Source organism: Dipodomys ordii, unplaced genomic scaffold (genome assembly GCF_000151885.1).
Source record: "Dipodomys ordii isolate 6190 unplaced genomic scaffold, Dord_2.0 Scaffold41, whole genome shotgun sequence".
In the NCBI taxonomy this organism is placed as follows: Eukaryota; Metazoa; Chordata; class Mammalia; order Rodentia; family Heteromyidae; genus Dipodomys; species Dipodomys ordii.
Window position 1 is genome coordinate 6,567,406 of NW_012267257.1, and position 12,514 is coordinate 6,579,919.

The following is a 12,514-nucleotide window of genomic DNA, read 5'->3' on the forward strand; positions in this document are numbered from 1 at the left end:
CCATTTATTCAGTAATCACTCATACTATACTTGCATAAGATATTGAGGGCACAATACCACATAAAGCACACAAATTGCAAAACAAAGCATGCAATTATAACTCAGAAACACATGTTGTTCCCTCAGTAGAAATTAAGATAGTTTACTAAAACACATTTATTTTATTTTATTTATTGTAAAGATGCTGTATAGAAGGGTTGCAGTTACATGAGTAATGCAATGAGCACATTTCTTGCCAAGCATTGTGACCCCTTCCCACTATCCCTCCCCTATGTACTCCCCATCACCCCCCCACCTGAGGTTATAAAGTTGAATTCCAATATACTGTCTTGTATGTATCATTGTTGCATGCTGTGTCCTTATTTCAGTATAAAACACATTTTTTAAGTTTTATTTTTTAAGGTTTTTTTATATTTAAATAGTTGTATAAAGGAGTTGCCATTCAACATAGTAGTACATGAATACAATAAATCCAAATCATTATTCTCCCCTTCCTTCCCAACCCCAGCCCTTCCCTCAATTTTCTTAATTGTATAGAATGCGCATTTAATTTTTTGACCATTTTGTTGTAGTTTCTTATATATCCCTCTCAACTAAAATTGAAACCCTCAACATGTGTACTGTCTGTTTTGTCCTCACCTGTAACATCAGAACACTGAAAGATGTCACGCCTGTAGAAGATATATATTTGCCAAATGAAGAAATGAGTGCATCAATGAACACTGTAAAACATTTAACTGGGGGGGGGAGGGTTGTGAAGTCTTATCCACATATGAGCAAGCCAATAATCAATATGACTTAAAAATGAGTTGTTAAGATTAATTCAATTCAATGTTTGATTAGATGCATATTGTGTTTGATGTAAGCTGAAGAACAGAAACAATTCCCATCAACCTTTCTTAACATTATCAAGCAGTATAAAAACTGAACAAATTGCTTTAGACAAGGGAAAATGACCTCTCTTTGATTATAGGAACAAAACAATCTTTCCCCTTCCTAATGTGGAGTTGTAGGGTCAAATGAATGACCTCCTAATTACCAAATCCCACAAGCAGTCCTCTCTACTTATCTTCGTTGACTTCCCTGGGTTATCTGACACTCCTGAGCGCCCCTTCCTTTAAAAAGTTATTCTACAATTTGATTTACTGTGGCTTAAGAAATAGGTAGGAGACTGATTCTTTAGTAAAATTTTGTCTATTCTATTAAATCCAGTTGTTACTTTTAAAGATTGGAATTTACAATTTAAAAATGAAATACTAAGTTCTAAAAATACAAAAGGAATTTGCACTCATAATTAACAATAAATCAAAAAATACAGAAGAAAATTTAAGTCCCATAGGCAATTTAAAGCTTTATGTATATATCTATGTGGACATATATATACATTGCATACATGGACATTTAAAAACAGAAGTGCTATGATATAATATTTTGGAAGCTATTTTTTATTTTAAGATATATTTATTCCATTTAATTATTTGTCAAACATCTATGTCCTATTCTAACTATAGAATATATATTTCATTGTAGGAATATGCAGAAGATATTTAACCCATTCATCATTTTACAGATTGTTTCCCTTTTTCTAAATAAATAGAACTTGTTTAGCTTTATTGAATATATATATATCTTTGTCCTATTAACCTACTATACCCTCCAGATTACCTCTGAGAGACAGAATTATTTTGTTATATCACCTATAAACACTAATTTTCATTTCAATATTCATTACTCTTATTTATCCATACTTTTATGTCATTATTGCTTATTTGTGGATGTTAGAATAATAGTGCCATGGGCGCTCACTTCACCTTAATATGCTGAACACACAATTACAGAAATAAATATTTTCCTAAAGCAAAAACTGTAAACTATCAACATCTCATGAATTCAGCACACAGTTTTGATTTGTTTTTGTTGTATTGTATAATAAATATAATTCAAAAGTGTTCACATTTAAAATCAAAATGAACTTCTATCTCTTAGAAAGTGAAAAGGTCAAAGTGCATCTTTAAGGTACAAAAAGATGGCAACAAAAAATAGCTGGCTGTCCCTTCGATTATATTGGTGATGGTCTTCACTTCTCAGTTACTGAGTTTACTGAATGATTTGTGTAGGCACTGGATTTGGGCCCCCTATCTCCAAGTCTTTTTAAAAAGACCCTATAGAAGTCTATTCCATAAAATGTCCTGTAGTTCTTTAACCAGTTGCCTAGGTTTAATCATTTAGATTGTTTTCCATTCTTTCCATTTTAAGCTCAGGATTAGTTTCTGGTCATTTAAAAAATTAAAAATCTTAGTTGTCAAATTACAGTTATATATCACTTAACAATAAGAATATGTTCTGGGAAATCCTCCATTAGGTGATGTCAACATTGTGTGAACATCACAAGTGTGTACTCACATAAAGCTAGAAGTAATAGATCAATCACTCATTGGGCTTCTTAATATAATCAGAAACCAAAGTAAATAGAGAAATATGTGGTTGCTATACTTTTATAAAAATTAGCATTGCAGTAAGTTTGTTTACAGCAGTATCACCACAAACAGAGGAGCAATGTGTTGTTGTGCTCCGACATTACAATGGATATACAATAGACAATGTGAGGTGTTTTTTTTAGCTGCATTATAATCTCAAGAGACCACCACTGTAATCTTCAATCTACCATTAACTAAAATGCCGTAGTGTGTACAGTAACTACATGACTACATCTATTTTGAGTGCTGTAAACATCACCACATGGTCTCCCAGAAATGTTATTGGTTGGGCAGTGTCACCACCTTAGCCTGTATCCCATTATCTTTCCCAAATGAAGAATTGTTATTAGCTTTTAAATTGTCAAAATAGTTTTATATATTTTCATCTCAACTTATCTTAATAGCTTCCTAAGTTTTATTATTAGTTTTTGATTAGTAGGAGGGTATTGTAAGCAGTGCCTTTGTTAGCAGGTAACAGAAAACTATACAAAAGCAGGAGAGTAGCAGATATGAGCAGAGAACCACCTCTAAAGCAGAAGCAGGGCCTGAAAAGCCCACAGGAAGACTAAAAATGTTCTTTACAACTTTCTAACTCTACATGGTTAGACAAATGTGCTACTCTGTTTTCTGTAACTAGTTTCCTTGCTTCCCAGTCTGCTTGGTGGCACAGGGCCTTTTCCATTATCTGGTTTCATTACGAGATGATCCATGTGGTGAGATTGACTCCCAATTTAAATATATAAACTAGGGGATGAAGGAGTTTGGTTAGTTTTATTTGCAACAGATGTCTACTCCTGGATGGATGGTTCAGTTAAATATATGTTGTTTAAACATTTCTTCAAAGGCTTTGGAGGGAGCTTTTAAGAGAGTTTGGTGAAAGGTACCAAAATTGTTTCTATACAGGAAATAAATATGTTTCTGAATGGTCATTGATCATTTGAGTTTCTACTTCATAGAATAGTCATTTTACTAATGGTGTTTTCGCCAATCTCCTACCTATGTGAAAGTGCCATGTTTTATTGTAAATGTACAATGTTTCCACATATATAAATTAGCTATCCCTTGTCATGTAGTCTAAAGGTTTTAAAGTTATGGAGCTATATCAGGTCAGAATCCTGCAGTTACCCTCATATTTCAGCCAAAACCTACTATGTGCTGATGGGAAAGTTTAATTTCTCCCTAGGTTGGTTTACTTTTGGAAAATAAGTTTAATAACATTACTATTCTGTAGCACTGTCATGGGGATGAATTAAAGTTTTCTATGAAGATATAATATTTGCAACAAAGAAATTAGTAAACATAACTCTTGCTTATGCTTAAACAATCTAAGCTCACTATTAAAATTTTCATTTAGATGTCTTCTCACTTTTTTATTTTCTGTTTTACATTTAACTGTTTGATTTATGTACAATTTTTGGCATACATAAGGGAGAGTGCTCACCTTTTTTTTTTTTTTTTTAATCAGGGCCTGTGCTCTGTCTCTGAGCTTTTTCACTCAAGGCTAGTGCACTACCACTTTGAGCCACAGAGCCACTTCCAGTTTTCTGGTGGTTAACTGGAGACAAGAGAGTCTCAAAGAAAAAATCATATTAAGTGGTTACCCAGTCCCAAATAAATTTAGGTCCCATGGTTTCCCTTATTTGCAATAATTAGCATCCATATAGGATAATCTTATCAGATGAGCTGAAAAGCTCAAAAAGCATGTACAAATGACCATATAAATTGATGATAAGTGAAATGAACCCCAAGATAGGGACACAAGAGGTCTATCTTTATTGTTACTGTTTTAAATGTACCATGTGATTTTATTATTTTTTGTTGTTGTTTCCTTTGTGTGTTCATTCCCCTACGGCATATCCCCTGTTGTCACTGTACTTGATTTTGATACTCTGGATCTTGTATATACATATGTCTAATCTGGGGAGAGGAAGGAGAATAACAAAATGCTTAAACAAGGACACAGGATGACCCATTGCAACGAAGATACCTACTGGACAGTATATTGGAAATGAACTTTTTGACTTTGGGCAGCAAGGGAGGAGGGGGGAGAGGAATGAGAGAGGTGGGGAAGGAAGGGACAACAACAAGGAAGGGAAGGGGTAACAATGATCAGTAAGTAATATACTCATTGCCTTCCTCATGTAACTGTAACCCCTCCGTATAATATCTTAACAATAAAAAAAAATTTAAAATAAAAAAAAGAGTCTCAAAGACTTTCTTGCCCATGCCGGCTTCAAGTTGAGATTCTCAGCTCTCAGCCTCCTGAGTAACTAGGATTACAGGTATGAGTACCTGGGTTACATCATTTTATATGGTTGTGTGCACAATGCTTTAGCAAGCAGGAATCTTGAGTCCAAACCCCAGTACCACCACTACCCTAAAAAAAGAAAAAATATATACTCTGAACATTTTACATTTTTGTGCTATTCCTTCTTCATTTGAAAACATTTTGTTGACATTTACCCTTACACATATGACTGCAATTTTCTATAGGTACTAACTTTTTTCCAGTTTCACTTGATTATTTCTCATTTGTAGATCCTACACCAGAACCCAAAGAGGAGGAGGATTCTAGAATTTATGGTGCAAGATTTTCTTGACAATATACAAAATTATCCTACAGGCCGATGAAGGGAACTTCTAAGTTGTAATTAGATGCTTCAGAAGCTACATTCTCTATAGCTTTTGACATTATGGAAAAATTTAGCATTTACTAGAGTGTGAAATATGTTCACTGTTGATTGGATGGAGAGTCATTACCATGTTAGAAACTTTTTCTGGTCTTCTGAATTTACAAAGAACGTTTTTAAACAAGAAATAAATATCGCATTATATTAAGGTGCACTTTTCTTGAAATTCCCCAAGCCTATGGTTATTATGATCACATTCTCTCTTATTTTCTTCTTATTTCTTAAACCATCTGTTCTTGCTAATTTGTGCTTACTCTTGTTCTCCAATTTTTTCTCTGGTATTACCAAGGATTCTACCTCTAAATTTATTTATTTTTTTTTACTGAATTTGTCACCATTTTCACAGTTATTCTGTCTGTAGCCCCAATCCTGTTGAATTCTAAGCATTCCTTTCTATTCTTTGTTAAACTTATCTAGGAGTGACCATAGGTATTTTAAACTGCAATGAAATGCAGTCATTATCTTCCTCACCTCCTCTTTTTTTTCCTTTTGGCCCAAATCAATTACCTTTATTTTCTATAGAGGCTTTCTGTAGCTCAGTTAATGACAAAATTGGCCCTTACATGTTGATCCTTTCTGAGCTCCTGGCATAAAAATAAAAGTTATCATATATAGATTCATCATATATACACTTAAGATTTGAAGACATATATTCTCAGTTTAAGCTTAGTCAAATTATACTGAACCTGAAATATAAAATAGCTGTGTTGTATACTCTTGCCAGAAAATGTAACTTCCAATGTATTTCTAAAAACAATAATAATGATTTATTTAGTATTGTTCAAGGATTATATAACCAATGTTATAAACCACAGGAGACATACATCTTGAAAGAAATTATACATTTTAATCATTATTTAAAATTGGTAATCTTCTATACCTATTATAAATAGAGCAAAAACTATTATAGCACAAAATATATAAAAGCTGAAATTCTGTTATAATTGGTAAGAGAATTCCCACAATAGTGTCCAAATATAAGGTAAATATCTTTAAAATGCATGATAGTTTCAAGCTGAACACAGTTGGCTCATGCCTATAACCTTAGTTGCTCAGGAGGCTGAGATCTGAGGATCATAATTCAAAGCCAGCACAGACAGAAAGTCTATGAGACTTCCATCTACAATTAACTACCAAAAAACCAGAAATGGAAATGTAACTAAAAGTGGTAGAGTGCTAGCCTTGAGCATAAAAGCTCAGGGACAGTGCCCAGGCCCCAGGACCAGCACACCCATACAAAAAATAAAAGTAGTTCTTTATTGACAATTCTAATATGGGAGATAAAACAAATTTAACATTTTATGAAATACTTAGAAATGTTCATAATAAAAACTAAGCAAGAAAATGTAATTTTATAAATTTTGTAGACAGATATGTAATGATTCTATAGATGGTAAGAAGCTTAGAGAAAATAAGAATATTTTACACATTCATATGTGAAATGCCATCCTTCATAGTTAACATACATTTTCAATAAAATGAATGACAAGAAAACTTTTCTGTCGAGGGTGAGGCTACTAGTGTGAAAGAGGAGGGCGAATGCAGAGGGTAACGTGACTATGTTCACAATACTACATGTACACGTACGAAGGTTTGACAATGGAAGTTCAGGAAGGGTAGGGAAGAAGCCATGGGCAGAGGAGATGACTCTGGTACTTGGTATGCAGAGATGGATAATGTCAGAATGAAAGCCCCTTATTAAACTAATTGCTGTTAATAAGAGTTGTAAGAAGAGGTAACTTTTTAAAAAATAACCAACTTATAACAATCTATTCCCTACAAAATGTCAATGAGATTTCTTTTTGAGAAATAGGCTAGTGATAAAACTGAGAAAAAATAATTCTAAATTTTTTTGAATGAATAATGAGCAAGACCATGCATCTTTTCATTAAAACTAAATGATAAAAAGCACTACAACGTGTTGTAAAGTTAAAAAAGCAAAGTGGTTCTGCTAACAAAATAGGATGAATTTAGTTGAGAAGAAATGGGAAAGCTCACAGAGATCATTGCTTGGGTAGTCTCTGTGAAACTTTGCCAAGATCCACAGAAAAAAATTCTCATCCCCTATCTGTGTCCTTTATCATTTTGTGTTTGCCTTGTTCATTTAAATGGTCAATATTTAACCATTTGATGACATCAATTCTATTTATCCATCTATTATGCTTCTTATGCTAGTTAACTTTTAATGTCAGATGGTGATTTCCTCAAAAATCAGAAAATTTTTTCTTTTTTCTTTTTTTTTTGGGGGGGGTCCGGTCGTGGGGCCTGAACTCTGGGCCTGAGCACTGTCCTTCAGCTCTTCAGTTCAAGGCTAAGCACTCTACCACTTGAGCCACAGCGCCACTTCCGGCTTTTTTCTTTTTGCTGAGGAATTGAACCCAGGGCCTCAGGCATGCAAGGCAAGCGCTCTACCACTGAGCCACCTTCTCAGCCCCCAGAAAATTCTTTCTCCAACACATGCCATCGGTTCAAGACATAGTGCAAACAAAAGTTGCTTAAACTAGCTTTTTTTAAAATTTAGTTTATTGTTATTATAGAGGAGATGTACATGTAATAAGTACATTTACATGTAATAAGTAAATTTCCTTTCATACAGTGTCAATTATTCTCTCAGTCCCTCCCTCCCATCGCCATCCCAAATGCGTATGGTTTACTTTCGTCAATGTCCGATGTGCTCCACTGCTGTACTTTTTCACCCTATTTCCCTCAAGTTCTGTGTCCTCCTCCCATTCTCCCAAATATACACACATTAATACATTCTATATAAGGTAAAAATTACAGGACCATCAGAAAAAAATTAACTGCTTAATTTCCATATCTTAAGAGTTCATTACAAAATGTATATATATTATTTTATAAAAATATGAAGAGGTGCTTAGGAATTGCACCATTATGAATCTCTCTTAAAATGACCCTCTTCGGCTGGGAAGGTGGCTCAGTGGTAGAGCGCTTGCCTTGCATGCATGAGGCCCTGGGTTCAATTCCTCAGCACCACATAAGTAGAAAAATCCAGAAGTGGTGCTGTGGGTCAAGTGGTAGAGCACTAGCCTTGAGCTGAAGAGCTGAGGGACAATACACAAGCCCAGAGTTCAAGCCCCAGGACTGACAACAAAAAAAAAAAAGAGTTTGTTTTGTTATGTCGAAAAACGAACTTTATAACTGTGGTATGGCAGGGTGGGGGGGGGCGGGGATGGGAAAGGATGGGAAGGGGAAACAAAGGAGGCAACAATGCTTGATAAGAAATGTACTCATGAGCTTGCCCATTTTCACATGGCATTTTCACAATAAAAAAAAGAAAAGAAAAGAAATGATCCTCTTTGTCTCACTGTATGTGAGTTTCTAGAATCCAGTATAATTTAACTAACTTTTTAGTGTTAAAAATCAAATGATGTATTGGGGGAGGGGGGAAGGCCGAGGGCGGATGAGAAGGGATGGGAAGAGGAAACAAAGGAGGAGGCTACAATGCTTGATAAGAAATGTACTCATTATCTTGCCCATGTAATTGTAACCCCTCTGTACAGTATTTTCACAAAAAATAAATAAATAAAATTTTTTAAAAAATCAAATGATGTAGTCCCTGTGTGTGTGTACCATTTTTTATACACACAGTCATCTCAGCACAAATTTATACTGTCCCAAATCTATCTTTGGTATATTTGCTACTGATAAAAATTTCTTTTGCATTTTTTCTTTAAATGAAATATTAGGTAGAAAAATTATAAAGGTGGGAAACCAGTAAATAATGAAAAATAAAATACCTAGGAATTAACTTAAGAAATGAAGTAACTCTATGATGAAAATTTTTTCCCTCCACTTCCCTCCTCCCCCTATGATGAAAATTTTAAAAGCCTGAAAAAGGAATTTAAAGAAGAACTAGGGAAGTGGGAAAATCTCCCATGTTCCTGGATTGGGAGGATCAACATTATGAAAATGGCAATACTGCCAAAGGCTATGTACAAGTTCAATGCAATACCCATCAATATCCCAACTTCATTCTTCAATGAAATAGCAGAAACAACCCAAAACTTCATAAGGAACAATAAAAGACCCCATATAACAAAAACAATCCTTAACAGACCTTAGCAGAATAGCAGTGCTGGAGGAATATCAATACAAAACTTCAAACTCTACTCAAAGCCATAGAACTCAAAACAGCTTGATACTGGCACACGAACAGACATGAGGAGCAATGGAATAGCACTGAAGACTCAGAAATGAACCCACAGACCTATAGCCAATAACGGAGCTAAAAAAATAGAATGGAAGAAAGACAGTCTTTTCAGTAAATGGTGTTGGCAAAATTGGTTAAACACCTGTGCAAAATTAAAGTTAGATCCTTATATATCACCCTGCACCAGAATCAACTCCAAATGGATCAAAGACCTTGAAGTGAAAGCAGACACTCTGAAAACATTACAAGAAGAGAGAGGGAAAACTCTAGGGCTCCTCAGCACAGTCTGAAATTTCCTTAATAAAGACCCAGAAACACAACAAATCAAAGCAAGTTTGGCAAATGGGATTGCAACTAAAGAGCTTTTTCACAGCAAAGAACATAGCTAGAAAGATGAATAGAAAGCCAATGGATTGGGAGAAGATCTTCACTGGCCATATAACAGACAAGGGCCTCATATCTAAAATATACTTAGAACTCAAAAAATTAAATCCTCCAAAAACAAATCCTCAAAGAAATAACTGCCCCATTAATAAATAGGCTAAAGACTTAAAGAGAGATTTCTCTGAAGAAGAATAAGAATGGATAATAGACACATAAAGAAATGCTCTTCTCTGGCCATAAAAAAGTGTAAATCAAAACAACATCGAGATTTCACCTCACCCCAGTTAGAATGGCTATAATCAAGAAATCTGAAAACTAAACAAATCTAATAACAACAGATGCTGAAGGGGATGTGGCCAAAAGGGAACCTTACTGCATTGTTGGTGGGAATGTAAACTTGTTCAACCACTCTGGAAAGCAGTATGGAGGTTCCTCAAAAAACTACACATAGATCTCCCCTATGACCCAGCAATCCCACTTCTGGGCATTTACCCCAATAATCACAAACAAGGCCATACTAAATCGACCAGCACTACTATGTTTATAGCAGCATTATTCACCATAGCTAAGATATGGAACCAATCCAGATGCCCCTCAGCAGACAAATGGATCAAGAAAAGGTGATATGTGTGTGTGAATTATATATATATATATATATATATATATGTGTGTGTGTGTGTGTGTGTGTGTGTGTGTGTATATACATATATATGAATATATATATATATATATATATATGAATTCTATGCCTCCATCAGATAGAATGACACTGCCAAATTGTTAGGAAATGGAAAGACTTGGAAAAAATCATATTAAGTGAAGTAAGCCAGACCCAAAGAAATATAGGTCCCATGGTTTCCCTTATTTGGAATAACTAGTATATGTCTAGGTTGATCTTATCAGATGCACCAAAAATCTCAAAAGTTATGTACAGATGGCCATATAAGATGATACTATTCGAAATGAACCCCAAGATATGGATACAAGAGGTTTTTCTGTGTTGTTGCTTTTTTTAATGTACTATGTGATTTTTTGTTTCTTTTGTATGTTCTTCCCCCTAAAGTATATCCTTTGTTGTATTTGATTTGTGGCCCCTGCATCTTGTATATACAGTTATCTAATTTGGGGAGGGGAAGGGGAATAACAAAATGCTAAAACTAGAACACAGAAAGACCCATTGCAACAATAATACTCACAAGACACTATTTTGGAAGGGGGTTGGTGGGGGAGGGAAGGGATAGTAGGATAAAAATAAAGGAAGGGGTAAGAATGTTTGACAAGAAATATATTCATTACCTTACTCATGTAACTGTAACCCCTCTGTACAGCATCTTTACAATAAAAAATTTAAAAATAGTAGTAGTAATAAATTTCCCATTCAAGCTGGGCTGGAGGTGAATGCTTATCATCCTAGAACTCAGGAATCTGAGGCAAAGTTTAAAAGTTGTAGGGCATCCTATGACAGACCAAAATACATCTTGAGGCCCCGTGTCAAAATAAGGGGAAAAAATTTTTAAAACTTGTCATGTCAATCTATTTGGAAGCTAGGACTATTCCCAAGAATCTCATATAATGTGAATTTAAGATTTGCAACTAAAATGAAGGTGAATTGTTAAAGAATGTATGGGTAATTATCAAAATCTATACTTAGTTTGGCTGTTTTAAAATGTAGATTATCACTGATGCTCTATCTTTTATTTGGAAAAATGTAAGCCCTATAAACAATTCCAGTAAAGAAAGGAATTTAAACCTCAAAACCTAATTATTTTCGAACAATATTAAAAAATAGGACTTTTGACTTAACAAATATGAAGAAAATAAAACCTAATTTCATGAGCCATGTTTGTCCTTGAATGTTTATCAAAGAAAACAAAAAACAAATAAGATATAGCAATAAAATCTGCATAATAATAAACAAGCATTTTGGCAAAACCCATTGTGTATGTTTGCTTTAGATAGCCAACAGAATAGCAAAATGATATCCCTGGAGCCACCAACATCAGTCAGATATTTTGTTAAAAATCTGTCTTTTACATAGAAAAAAAATGGCTAATAGAAGGTCCCCTGACCAAATTCTCATTCATCTTTTTTTTTCACAGCTAAATAAGGCAGTTAATTTAAATGTTTTGCAAGATTCAAGGGAATTTATCATGGCTACAAATAAGATTAACTGTCATGAACAGTGTTGCTTTGATAACAGAAACTTCTGAAATAATTTCCTTTAGAAATAAATTGGTTATAATACTTGTTAACACAAAGAATTACAAGTTGTACTAAATGAATTAGTTTGTTAAAGCTACATTGAACAAAGTTCAGTTTTGGACCACACAATTCAATTCTTGACACATGCATAGACAAACATATCTGGATACTGGTCTCATATATTATAAAACAAAATATGCATGAACCTTTATACTTAATCCTAACATATTTTTGAAAAAAAAAGCAAGTACCTTAAAAAACTTATTTACAGATGGCCACTTACCTACCTGAGCTTATAAAGCACCTGTAATGAGTTTGTTGACAATGTCAACTGCCAGATGTAAGGAAGAAACCCTGTTAACTGAAGCACCATCTTACTTGGGAGATTTCCTCTGGCCCACAAATGTTTAATATTAAGTATGGGATCCAATAAAAGGAAAGACAGTTTTTGAGACATTGGGTCAGAGTGTTGTACCAGACCACAAAGTCTTTGGTTAACAAAGTGTGTGCTTCTTTAGCTTTCTTCATATTCTACTCTATCTAATACAGTGGGAATAAGAATCATCCATGAGTTCTTCAGGATTACACAG